This window comes from Danio rerio, chromosome 6 (assembly GCF_049306965.1).
Source record: "Danio rerio strain Tuebingen ecotype United States chromosome 6, GRCz12tu, whole genome shotgun sequence".
Lineage (NCBI taxonomy): Eukaryota > Metazoa > Chordata > Actinopteri > Cypriniformes > Danionidae > Danio > Danio rerio.
In genome coordinates, this window is record NC_133181.1 from 45,085,322 (window position 1) to 45,098,973 (window position 13,652).

At 37.7% G+C, this 13,652-nt stretch overlaps 1 protein-coding gene and 1 long non-coding RNA gene across 3 annotated transcripts in view; both read left to right on the forward strand.

Moving 5' to 3' along the window:
• Positions 1 to 702: 702 nt before the first annotated feature.
• Positions 703 to 4,730, forward strand: LOC141386336 (uncharacterized). Its single transcript, XR_012408131.1, has 4 exons — positions 703 to 790; positions 3,083 to 4,135; positions 4,301 to 4,365; positions 4,596 to 4,730. It is a non-coding gene; the product is annotated as an uncharacterized lncRNA (long non-coding RNA).
• Positions 4,731 to 10,849: 6,119 nt separating this feature from the next.
• Positions 10,850 to 13,652, forward strand: part of camkva (CaM kinase-like vesicle-associated a) — a 54,240-nt gene continuing 51,437 nt past the window's right edge. For both annotated transcript variants that reach the window (XR_012408134.1, XM_690535.7), the window contains exon 1: positions 10,850 to 11,016. The gene's annotated coding sequence lies outside the window, so the exon portion shown is untranslated. The remainder of the gene's footprint in view (positions 11,017 to 13,652) is intronic.

Genomic DNA, 13,652 nt, shown 5'->3' on the forward strand with positions numbered 1-13,652 from the left:
ATTTGTCACTCAACATCATCTGTAAATAAAAGAGCCAAGGAATCCAGAAATAAAGTGACTAGTAGAGAACCAGAGAACAGCAATGAGTATGAAGAAAGAAGAAATTTAAAGGTTACAGCAGTCATTATATAAAAGTTATTAGAAGGTGTAGAGACCCTTCAGCACATCTGCAACCACAGCACATCACTCGTCTTTCACAGACATCGCTTTTCAGGCAATCCCTAGTCTGTCACTGGGCATCACTATTCTCTCACAGGACATCACAATTCTACATCCCAGGCTCATTCTGAAAACGTACTGCTATATACATTTCTGGAAAGTGCCAAATCATTCAGGAAGGTAAGTTTTTGTTTCCGCGAACCCATTAGAGTCCACTGTGTGCTTATTCAGATCTCAAATTTCTTTCGTGAGTGCCATTTGCGCCTGCTGTTCTCACGTAAATCCACCAGAGGCTGCTGTCGACTGACTGAATCACTGATTGACTGACCCACCCTCCTCCTACCCTAAACCCAACCAATAGTGTTTTCAAAAGCACCGATTGACCTGCCCACCAATCCAGCAATCCAGAAAAAGAACAGCCCTCGCCTGATTTTTACCATGTTTTCAGTTTTTACCACATACTTACCTTGTTATTTACTTTATTATTTTATCTTTTGGCTTCTGTTTTTGTCTTATCTGTTTTCTGGAACTGTTCTTTAACAGACTCGAACCCATCGTTGTGGTGCATCTCAAGTCCGCCGTCATACATAGCGAGCTACCGGATAAACTGGTAAAAGCTGTCCATACGGAGGTAAGCGGTCATGCTGGTAAACGCGAAAAGGAACAGTGTCATACCACCCCTAAGTGCTCGTTTTAAAGACAAAACGCAGCCATACGTACTTCTGGGTACATAATTTGTGATCTCCAGCAATGTATATAGGGCTACTTTTTTAAAATGAGCTTATGTTGCAGTTCACAGGACGTCATTGTTCACTAATAGCACATGGCTAGTCTCTTAAGGACATCTCTAGGCTCTCATACAAACATCACTAGTCTCTCACAGACACTTGGCCAGAACTTGTTTGAGATTTTCATTCAGGCTTATGTCAGGACTCTGGTCTGGCCATTTTATTATTTCACTGTTTTTAACTTCAGTGAACTGCTTCACATATTTTCTGTGTGGCAGGCTCATTGTCTTGCATGTAAATTGTTGACTGATTGAATGATGAGTACAGAGAAAGACCGCACATTGGTGAAGAAGCTTTTGATAAGCTTTTACATTTATGTAAATTGGAAAGTTTGATCATAAACACAATGTTTTTTTCCTCAGAGCCAAATAAGATAACCACACTTTTATCCCTTAAGCCAAGGGTGTCCAAACTCGGTCCTGGAGGGCTGCTGAGTTTAGCTCCAATTTGCTTCAACGCACCTGCCAGGAAGTTTCTGGTATATCTGGTAAAGCTGCGGTCACATTAGAGTTTGAGCATGCGATATTCTGTCGTGAGGCGCTGCGAAGAGGGGCGGGATTAAACAAGCGTATTAAACGATAAGCTTTTATAAATGAGCTATTGCTTCATGTTTTAAATTTCTGTCCAGAGAGGTCATGTTTTGATCCTTGATTGGTCTCACGCAGTCAAGTGATGCGATTTCGCAGGTCAGAGTTCACCAAGCTTGAACTTTGCACCGCAGCAACCTGCGAAACTTGATGCATGACCCTGCGTTTCCGGTCTGACGCATTCGCTTGCGTATGAATGGAAGTCTATGGGAGGAAAAGCCCAGTGTGACCGCAGCTTAAGAGCTTGATTAGCTGGTTCAGGTGTGTTTGATTATAGTTGGAGCTAAATTCTCCAGTACACCGGCCCTCCAGGACCAGGTTTGGACACTCCTGACTTAAGCAAGCAAGTTTTCTGTCCACACAATATATTCGGCAGCAAAGGAGAGAGGTCTGTTATTTTAAAAATCACAGATTTGGAATGACCTACTTCTCTTGCTATGACTGAAAGAGTCGTCTATTTGGTCTTTATCTGGACAACTTGCTGTATGAGCATTTCAGTGGCTCACCGTCTCACAAAGTCAGTGAAAATTAGTAAATTTAACAAGTAACATATCAATACAAACAATTTGAAAGTGTTCTCTTAGTGTTATTTTAAACTTAATATTACTGTACTGTATATTATTTATTACTTCAGAATATATATATATTACATATATCTTGAAATATGCTTAAAAACTGCTCCAATAACTTTACACAGAACTAAGGGATAGTCTTAAAATTTGGGAAGTTGTAGATATTTCTCTAATTTTGATAGTATTTAATATATTTCTTAGTCAATATGTTGTTTCATAATAGACCATTATTTCAGCCTAATTTGCTGTTGTATTTGCAGTACACGATGCAGTTGTTGTGTAATGAGAGTTTTCATGTTATATTTCATAGACTTGAGAAAGGAATTATCTCTCTAGCAGCTGCTCAGAACACCTTAGCAACCACTTAGCAATGCTCTAACAAACATCAAGAGCACCTTTCCATCTGCTTAGTAACTGCTCTAAACCCACATTTAGGCCCACATTCCTTCAAACTTCAAATGTTCATTCAAACTTACTACAAATTCAAATATAAGCCCAAACATCCTTCCTCCGAACTAACATCCCTTACATTTTGTCCTCTAGTTAATAGTCATGTCTACAAGCTGGCATCCACTTTTTTGCACTGTCGCTGTGTTAAGTGACAGTCCAGATGATTGAATTAAACAAATTTCATAATTAGCAAAGCGGGACACAGAGAGTGAGTAAGTGTGAGAGAGAGAGAGAGAGAGAGAGAGAGAGAGAGAACAGCAGACTATCAGATCAAACAGGCTATGAAAGTCCAAATTAAATTTTATTAGGCATCATGGATAAACTTTTTTAAAGAGATTATGATGTTTCAGAGAGCAAGGAGTTTTTCACAGTATTTCCTATATTATTTTTTTCTTCTGGAGAAAGTCTTTTTTGTTTTATTTCGGCTAGAATAAAAGCAGTTTTTAATTTTTTAAAAAACATTTTAAGGTCAATATTATTAGCCCACTTCATTCATTCATTAATTCATTTTCATCCGCTTTTCCAGGGCTTGGAGAACGCCAGACTTCCCCCTCCCTAGACACTTCCTCCAGCTCCTATTTCCTCCAACCTGAAGATGGCAAACCACCTTTTTCCGGTGGAGCACCATGGCCTCAGACATCGATGTGCTGATTCTCAGTGCATGCTGAAGGGAAATATATTTAATGAAGCCAACAGATTTTATAATTAGGGTTATTATCTCCCTTAATTGTTCTTTAGGCTAAATACTAGTATCTTGATTCAGTAAATATCCAAGAAAATATCATGTACTGTCATCATGTCAAAAGAAAAAGGAAATTAGTGATTAGAAATGAGTTATTAAAACTATTCTGTTTGAGAAATGTGTTAAAAAAAATCTTATTTCTGTTAAACAGAAATCGAGGAAATAAATATAAAGGGGGCAAATAATTCAGGAGGGCTAATAATTCTGACTTCAACTCTATGTAGACACCATGCAAAAAAGATGCAATGGACATAAAGCCACCCCTGACAATATGGAATTTTGTGTGGGGGTTTTCTGACATGTTATGCTATTTATACACGCTTAGTTATTAATAACAATGATATAACAATATGATAGCAATAGAAATTATTGTAGAAACAATAACATTAACATATATGCAGAAATCTATTAGCAATATGGGCATACCATGGAAAACTTTTCCTGCTGATTGTAATAACTTATTATAATTTCATCCTCATGGTGGAAGGGTTGTATCATCTACAGTCACCAACATGTAACATGACATATAGTTTAACATAACATATTATGCTATCACTGTCAGCCAGCTTCTATCAATAATGTCATCAAGCAGCAAATATTTGAAGTGATATATTGCTGTCAATCTACTAACACTGCCTTCAAGTTGTTTTGGAGAAAACTACTATGATAAATGACCCTTAAACGCAGCATTCATGTTTTGTCGAGTTCAACTGCTGAATGTGTCTATGTTTTTCTCATTCACAGACATGGCTGCCAGTGAGGATGGCGTCACTAATGAAGCAACTTTGGTGCGCCACATCAGAGTCCACCCACGATGCTGCATGAAATATGGCACAGGTGGCAAGTCCTCAACACACTTTACCAACTAGCTGACTCACAAACACTATCTCACTGGCTCCATGTCTCCCATAATCAGTTATACTCAGGGGTAAAAGGGTTATAAATATGTAGCATACAAACTTTGAAGTTATATCAAACTTGAGCATTCACCTGTCTTCACAGACTTCCAGCTATTGTCTTGAAGTACAAAGTTGTAAACAAATTTGATGGATCATTGCTGAATGCAGGTATGCACTCTTAATAGTTTCTAAAATAGAGTTTTTGCAGTTATGTTACACACGTAATCAGTAATGTTACACACTTAAAACGTAGCCCTATATACATTTCTGGAGATTGTGAATTATGTAACCAGAAGTACGTATGGCTGCATTTAATTTTTTAATGAACGCTACAGGGTGGTATGCCGCTGTTTCTTTTTGCACTTACCAGCTGACCACTTACCTTGTATGGTTTCCAGCTGTTACCAGCTTGTCCAGTTAGCTCACTATCTACATCAGTGGCCTCGAGACGTAGAGAGGAGCTGACCAGTTTGACGGGGTTGGAGTCTGGTGAAGAACAGTTCCAGAAAGCTGGTAAGACAAACACAGAATTCAAAAAAATAAAATAAACAAGTAAACAACAGGGTGAGAATGTGGAAAAAATCTTTTCTTTGTGTGGATTGCTTTTCAAATTTGTGGGTAAATCTGTGGTTTTGAAAATACTATTGATTGGGTTTAGGTAAGGGGGAGGATGGGTCAGTTGATCTGTCAATCAGTCAGTCATTCAATCAGTCAAACAGTCAGTCGACAGCAGCCTCTGGTGTATTTAACAGAACAGCAGATGTGAATGGCACTCGCAAGAGAAATTTAAGATTTCAAAAAACGTACAGAGCAGCCTCTTGTGGATTCACAAAAACTGCAAAAAACGTAGCTACTGGGACATTTTTGACAGTCTCCAGAAATGTATATAGAGGTACATTTTCGGGATGATCCTGGGTTGCTTTTATTATTTGGATGTAAATGAGTCCCAGCCACCAACATTCTGCAAAATGTCTTCTTTTGTGTTTAACACACGAAAGAAACTCAAATAGGTCATAAGTGAAGTTTCATAAACTAATTTCGAGAGGAGCATGTGATATGATTGTGCACCGCTGGCCACTCATCCGTAATCAGTAATAATCCAATCAGAATGATCCTAGCTTAGTATAAATGGATCACTTTCTCCTCATTGCACTATCTTCATTTTGGAAGAATCCCCCCTTCCACCCCATCTCCTCCTTTTTCTCCCCTTCTAAAGGGGGAGCGATCGAGACCTACCTGATCTCGGTTCTCCTGATATGCTTCTAGACCGGGCGGGAGCCCTGGGCTCAAATATCTCCGAGCTCAGGGTTCTCTCCCGGGACAGCATGCCAAACCTGCTATAAGTGCCAAGCATATCTAAGTGGGAACTCTTGAAACAGCCACAGTCATATTACCCTACAGCCCAAGACTGGTTACTCACTGAAGCTAAGCAGGGCTGAGCCTGGTGGTCAGTACCTGGATGGCAGACCACATGGGAAAACTAAGTTGCTGTTGCAAGTTGTATTAGTGAGACCAACAGGGTGCCCTCAACCTGTGGTCTGTGTGAGATCTGTGTGAAGGGGACACTATACTGTCTGTGAGCTCCTTTCTTTCATCTTTCGCATGAGATGTTAAACCGAAGTCCTGACTCTGTGTGGTCATTAAAAGTCCCATGACACTTCTCGTAAAGTGTAGGGGTGTAATCACAGTGTCCTGGCCAAATTCCCTCTATCGCCCCTTACCCATCATGGCCTCCCAATCATCCTCAATCTCAATCTATAACTCTCTCCACTCCACTAATAGCTGGTGTGTGGCGTGGACACGGCACTGTCACATCATCCAAATAGATGCTGCACACTTGTGGTGGTGTGGATTCAATCCCCCTCATGCAGACATCCCAAGTTGGGAAAAGTCCTTTTCGGGGGTATACATAGTTGATCTGCGGTAGGTTGCGGGGGAGTGGGTGGTATCTGAGTTGGGGCGTGTGCGCGCGAGACGTGCCTGAAAATCGGTGGGGGTGAGTTGTGTGCAACGTACCTGAAGAGCTGGGAGGGATGAGGTGGAGATTATCATTCGTAAACAGGATGTCTGCTCATGATTGTGAAGTGCTTTGGGTGTATGGCCATACACAATAAATGTGCTATGTAAATACACACACTACATTACATCACCTAAATAAGTGAATGATGTAAACAAGACAATTATGCAGAATTTACACTTTTTGGTTAACGTCCATTTAGTTTTGCGTTTCCTGGAAAGTATTTGCTCACTTTAGCATGCTCGTCAGCCAATGAGAATGAAGCATTCGACAGGTTTTTAGCAAGAAAGCATTAAACAGTTAAAGGGCAGTAAGTACTGTTCTGTGTTGTCAAAAACAAATATTGTAAATAAAAGCTGTTCTTCTGAACATTTCCTTCTTCAAATAATTAAAAAAATGTATTTAATAAGTATTAAAAATTAATTCTAAATAATATTTCAAAACATCAATTTTAAATTGTAACAACACGACACTATTTTACCATTTTACTGAATTTTTTTTGATCAAATAAATGTCTTGAGAAGAATTATTTCAAAAACATTTAAAATCTGTCACTTACTTTTATAACCAAGGTTGTATACATTAACCTCCGTTACTAAGAAACATAAAAAATATATTGGTTTTGGCAACGACTTAAATTAAGTTTTTTGGTATTTTACACATTTTGACAAGCACATCTTCACAAAAGTTATTTGAGACCTTAAACTAACAGTTTACTTAAGCTTACCTTACTTTTACAGAAAATACATAACTTTTTTTTAATTCCAGTTGATAAGGACACTAAAATGAGACTTCTCATCTTTGACCTATATGCAATATTCGCAAATTCTATGGAAGGTGTTATTATTACACAGCATTATTTAAACTTATGAAAGCAATTTCATTCATTCATTTTTTTTTCGGCTTCGCAGAATGAACTCATCCAGCGTATGTTTTGCGCAGTAAATGCCCTTCTAGTTGTATGGGAAACACACTTTTGCATTTACACACATACACTATAGACCAGGGGTCAACAATCTTGGTCCTGGAGGGCCGTGTACCTGCAGGGTTTAGCTCCAACTTGCCTCAACACACCTGCCTGGGTGTTTCAAGTATACCTAGTAAGACCTTGATTAGATTGTTCAGGTGTGTTTGATTAGGGTTGGAGCTAAAATCTGCAGTACACCGGCCCTCTAGGAACAAGTTTGGTGACCACTGCTATAGACAATTTAGCTTATTCAATTTGCCTATAGCGCATGTCTTTGGACTTGTGGGGGGAAACGGTGCACCCGGAGGAAACCCACGCAAACAAAGGAAGAACATGCACATAGAAATGCCAACTGGCCCAGCTAGGGCTTGAACCAGCAACCTTTTTGATGTGAGGTGAAAGTGCTACCCACTGAGCCACTGTGTCGCCCATGAAAACGATTCCAACACTAAAATACAATCATTATGAAAAGAAATTAAAACACTAATTAATATTTCACCATAACATAACTGAATGTATAACTGAAGGTTTGAGTTTTAAATTGTGTAACAACTATAGAGCAATGGCCAAGATTAACACATAGTTTATAAAAAGGTATGTGCAAGGAGAGCTACAATCACACTGAGCCAAAAGAGCAGAAATAGAAATAAATGCCACACAAGCCACAATTACACCCATGCAGAACAGTTACAAAGCTTAATTTTAAATAGTACATGCCTTTATGCTGAAATAACTGTAATTGCAGGAGTCGTAAAAAAGTATATTGCAGCTGCTCTTTTGTACACTTGGGTCATTCCTGTTAGGATTGCATCTTTGCTGCTCAGATTCTTAAAAGAATGTGATTATACATGGGTTGGATTAAAGAAAAGACTTTCAGAAGTATGCTGTGGTCAGACTCATCTTTATTTATCTATACAGTGGCAATAAAATGGACAGTAAAAAAAATTACCTCAGGAGGTTGTAAAGTTCTTGGAGTTGATTTGAATTTTCATGGCAATGGTTTTATTTTGGAGGACAGTGGAGGTGAGAGATAAGGGTGATTATTTGGACTCAAACCTGAGTCCCCATAAGCCAACAGCTCTTATACATGCCCAGAATATATACACGCAGCCAACTACCACAGAGCTGACCTCTCGGTTACTTCAAAAAGATTTTGGGACATTTATAATATCATAGTATTTTTAAGAGATGACTTATTGCTAGCTGTGCTGCTGGTTTCCTTAAATGTCACTTTCTGAAAGATGAAGCCATTAAGGAAATGGAATAGCTAATTAAATTATAATAACACTGGAATTATATTTAATTAGTAATGTAATATTATAGTATTATGAACTGTGAGTCGGCTCCAACCAAAGTACTCAAATGATGAAAAATTTGTGCACGTTTTACATTTTTAATGAGGGTTTTTTTTTTGGTTTGTGTACATTTGCAAAGTTTTAATGCTTAAAAGTATATTTCATCCAAATATATACTTCATTTATTCACCCTCAAGGCATATCCAAGAGATAGGTGACTTTATTTATTTATTTATTTTTTTTACTGTAGAACATTAAAGATTTATACTTTAGCTGAAACCATGGTGAAATAGTGGCATCTCACGCATGAGTTTGTATCCACGCATCATCTGACATAAAGTGTGGACCTAAGATTTTCAGAATTGTTAGTTAAGGCTTTGTATTTAAGGTAAATAATTCTGTAAATAATGTTTAGTTTCTTTCACAGACCAATTATTTGCTTCATAAGCCCTCTGTGTATTGTCAGGAGCCACAATTTAGTTTGTATGTACATGTTTTTGACTGTTAAAATGCTATTATCCGTTTTATGAGTTTATAAATCGCCAACAAACAAGATATCAGCTAAAATCCCTCTGTAATACTGCAACAAAGAACAAAAGTCATCTTATAAGGCCAAGAAGAGTGCACATGTAAATCAAGGTAATTTTTTCTTAGCTCACTTTTTGTATAGGCTACATGATTTTTAATCATGTTCTGTTTTAGAATTGCTTTTCTTTTCTTTTTCATTCTTTTATCACCTGTTTTAAAACATTTTATCTGTTTTTACCTGTTTTAAACAACTTAATTTTTTTAATCACTTTTATTTTTATTTTGTAAAGCACTTTGAATTACCATTGTGCATTAAATGGGCTAGATAAACAAACTTGCCTAGCCTTAGTACACAATGTGCACATTCAACGATTTCTGTATGGAATCAGATAAGTCTCAAAAGAAATTCACGCAAAAGACACAATGTACACATGCGTAGCCAAATTCACGTGCATGAAACCAAATTCACGTGCGTAAAACATTTATTTATATTCACAAAAAAATTTCACGTGCACAAAATAAAAATACATTTTCATAAAATACGTTTCACAAATGCAAAACACCAGTTGCAAATGTATACGAGTGTACAAAAAGTTTTGAATCTTTAAAAGTGATTTTTTTTTTCAGTTTCATTCAGTTTCTAATGACACTATCACGTCTTTTTCAAGAAAACAGCTGCTTTAGAACTTCAAATGTTTAACAACCTTACAGTTTTATATGTCTTGACAATAAAAAAAAAAAATAAAAAAAGATAACTCAAGTGGGGATCAAACCCGGATCTAAATGCCCGCTATCTGAACATGCTGACCACTGTACCACAACAGCACTGCAGTGCTAGTGTGGCCGGAATGATACTTAATCTTTAACATTACCCTTTAGGCTAAATTTTACTCATGGGGCTGCGAGACAATAAATTAGAAGAGCGGAGCTGCGGCAAAATAATGGATAAAAAGAGTGAGGATATGGTCAAATAAATAAATAAATATTTAAAAAGTGCGACTGCGACTGCTGCTTTCTCCGTTTCTCCGTGCTGGAGAAAAACAGTCTGCGCAAAAGAAGAGTTAAAGTTTAGTTCAGTTCAGTATGGTTTTAATTTCAATCTTAAAGTCCAAACACTGAAGAACAAATCCATCAATGTGCAGCTCCACAAGTCCCAAACCAAGCAAGTCAGTGGTGACCGTGGCGACAACTTTACCAATTGGCGAAAGTGAAGGAAAAAAAAAAAAACCTTGAGAGAAACCATGCAGGCTCAGTTGGGCACGACCATTTTGTGTTCAGGCTGGCCCATAGGATCAGTGGACTCGTCTGTCACTGTAAAAAAATGTAAATAAAAAATAAAAACACTTCGGTATAGAGATTAAGGTGCAATCTTGAGGTTGTTGCTTAATTGTTTGAAATAAATAGAAATAAAATAGAAATATTTTTTTATCCAATATTTCCCAACTTTATCCAAGTAACTTATGTGATGAACAATATTTAGGAGTTAACTGTTTCTTTAGATGTGCAATATTTCATCCACATATGAAAATAAAAGAGCATATCTCATTAATCGTACCTATTGATTCTCTTATCTTTTGACCTCCAGTACAGGAGGACTTGTGCGTATACTTATAATCACATCATCACATATCAACGTGAACGTTCAAACCTTTCTATTATTGGATACAAAAAGATATAAGCCATATAATCCGAGACACGTTTGTTTTTGTTAAACTGGCTGATCATCATATAGCGCAGTTTCAGCTGCAGTACTAACTTAATAGACACTGCATCTCTACCTGAGAGAGAGAGAGAGAGAGAGAGAGAGAGAGAGAGAGAGAGAGAGATCAGGCGAGCGCGCGCTCCAAGTGCAGGTTTCTGGGTTGGCAGCAGTGCGCGAGAATCAAGCGTGGCACGCGGCGGAATATTGACCAAAATTACCGCGAGCTCAAACATCTGGAAACACACAGAAGAAAACGGTCGCCAACGACGCCCTTCATACACGTATTTCTCAGAAACACTCAAATTATTCGGTAAGTCTTCGTGGGTACTTTAATCGAGCGCAACTGTTGTGCCTGAACGCGCTTTATCTGTTGTTGTTAATGTTTTTACAGAACGCCTTTTTGTGTTTGTTGCAAATTCACCTGTGTCTTCACCTGTAACCCAGACTGGCACAACTATCTCTAGAACTTTAAGAGGTTCCGCGCTCAGTCGTGGTGCTTGACTTGTATGTTTGTATTTATTTTGCAGGTTTTAAGTTCTGTCTGTTGTATTTAGTCAGTTTAGTCTGAAAAGGACGTCAAATACGTTTACGTCAAACCCAAATCATTGCGTATGTTGCGCGTAAATGGAGACTGCAGTTTCTTTTTTCTCAGCAAAACCTGCCTCTTTCTGGCAAGTTCATTTCAGTGGATACGTGGTAATAGACTCTTAAGTGAGTTTGACCTGTCTTTTTTGTTTGATATCCTATTAAGTGAAATTGCTAATTTTGTTGAAGGTCAGCATGTGACCTGTGAGTGGTTAACACATTGGTTAACGCTTAAAATTTGAAATGTGTTTTGTGTTTTATTATGCTTTGACATCATGTACCACCTGTAGCCCAACGCACATCTTGACTGTTTTGTTGCAGTGCTTTTAATAGTCGGAATAGCTCGGAATAAAGGAGTTATAAACTATACTTAGACACAGTTGTCAAGCATAAAGACTGCTGTTACAGCAAACTGATTAAGGGAGCAGACAGTGTGTGTTTGTTCTATAGAAAAAAAAGGTTACTCATAAAATATGAATTATGTACTTTAGAAGATATAAATTGTTCTAAAATCAATTTCTAAAACTAAAACACACACACACACACACACACACATATCCATGCAAATGTCAACCTTGCCGTTTCTACATTTTTGTGTAAGCCAGTATTTTCTGTAAGCCAGTATTTTCTGCTCCCTTAACTCTGTGGTTAGTTGTTTTGGAAAATATAAGCATGCTTCAATATAATGTTAATGTATACTTTCTATGTGAATTTATGTTTTGAGTTTTTACTGCAAATATCACATCCATAATGCTGAAATTGCTCATATACAGCCTATATTTTACCTTAAAGATTCCCTAACCTGATTTCACCAAATAGGTGAATGATGCTGGATTAACATTCCAATCAGCCAATCAAATTTAAGGTATATGTTTACCGTCTGTGTTAAGGTTAGGCTTACTTTTAGGTTTATGCACTTCGACATGATTGCTATCCAACTATTATTTTGGGAATAATTCATAGTTATGGGTTTAGGGGTAGGGAATAGGTATGGATTACATTTTCCAACAAAAATAATGTTCCAGGATCGCATCATACCTGGTAAAATGATGACGTGCTTAAAGACTTTTCCTTATTTTGTCCCTTATATTTTATTTATTGACCTTATTCTAAAATGCGGAAGTGCGCCTGTTTTCTTGATTGTTTTAGAACTTCCGATTCAGTCGCCTATGGGAGAAATGACTAGGAATAAAAAATGGCAGAAAACGGTCAAACTACTTGCTCTACAAACAAATGTTTGCATGACTATATAGACCAAGTAGAATAATATAATAAGGAAATATCAGTATGCAACACCAAACAGCGAAATGAGCAGTTTTTAATGTCTAAAAATGAATGGAAGTGAATGAGACCGGAAGTCTCGAGCCAAAAAGATTCATATGGCTGTGCCCGCTCGTCGGCGAAGAATAAGGTGAATAGTCATGCATGATATTGTCCTTAAAGTTTATTTCTGCTGTGCACTTTTTCAAAATATCCTCTTTGTGAGTCAACAATGGGTGAAATTTTTTTTCTGTTGTGATGGAGCTTAACTTGTATTTAACCTAGGGCATCCCTTTAAAGGCTCTCAGCCTGTAATTTAGTGGTCGTGGCTTAGTTTGAAAGGCTGTTATTTCTTATGTAACAGTCAATGATTGTTCTACTAATTTTCAAAGACTAAGTTGTTTAGTTGGATTTTTTTACTCTTAAGAAAAATGGGGAAACTCTATGAAGCTTTTTTTGTCCATATGTCTTTTTAAATGTTTTTTTTTGTATTCATGAAGGAGGTTGAAAAATGCATGAAGCTTTGTTTTTGTTGTCAGTTTGTATTGTGTTTGTTCACTTACTAATTTTGTCTGTCTCTATCAACCCCATATTGTTCAAAAGAGCCCACATATCATATCATTTTTTTAAACGTTTGATAGAATTGATGTTGATGATGTTACGGCATTGGTTAGAAAAGTAGAACTGACCTTGCTCTCTTTGGCTCCCATGGAAGATGAGTACAAAGAAGCCCGGACACTGTGTTTGTGTCAGTGTCTGTACTGTATGTGTGTGTGAATGCAACCCACGGGCTAAAACACCACCCACCACCTCTGTTCAAAACACCGTCCTGTTCTCCAGAGCTCTTCATAGGGCCCGTCATCCCTTTATATAAGATAACACCTGGTCCACCTCCACCCCCAGACTACACCCGCACTGCAGAGGTGATAAACAAGAGCACCACCCTCCTCTCCCCACTGCAGGCATGCTAAAAACGCTACACTTCTATAATAGCCGGAGGTGTTTTTAAAGCCAGAAAGCTATCTTTACTCAACAACCTGTTGATTCACATAGAGGTTGCCAAAAATAGAACTGTGCCAAAATATAATTTAGTGATTAGCT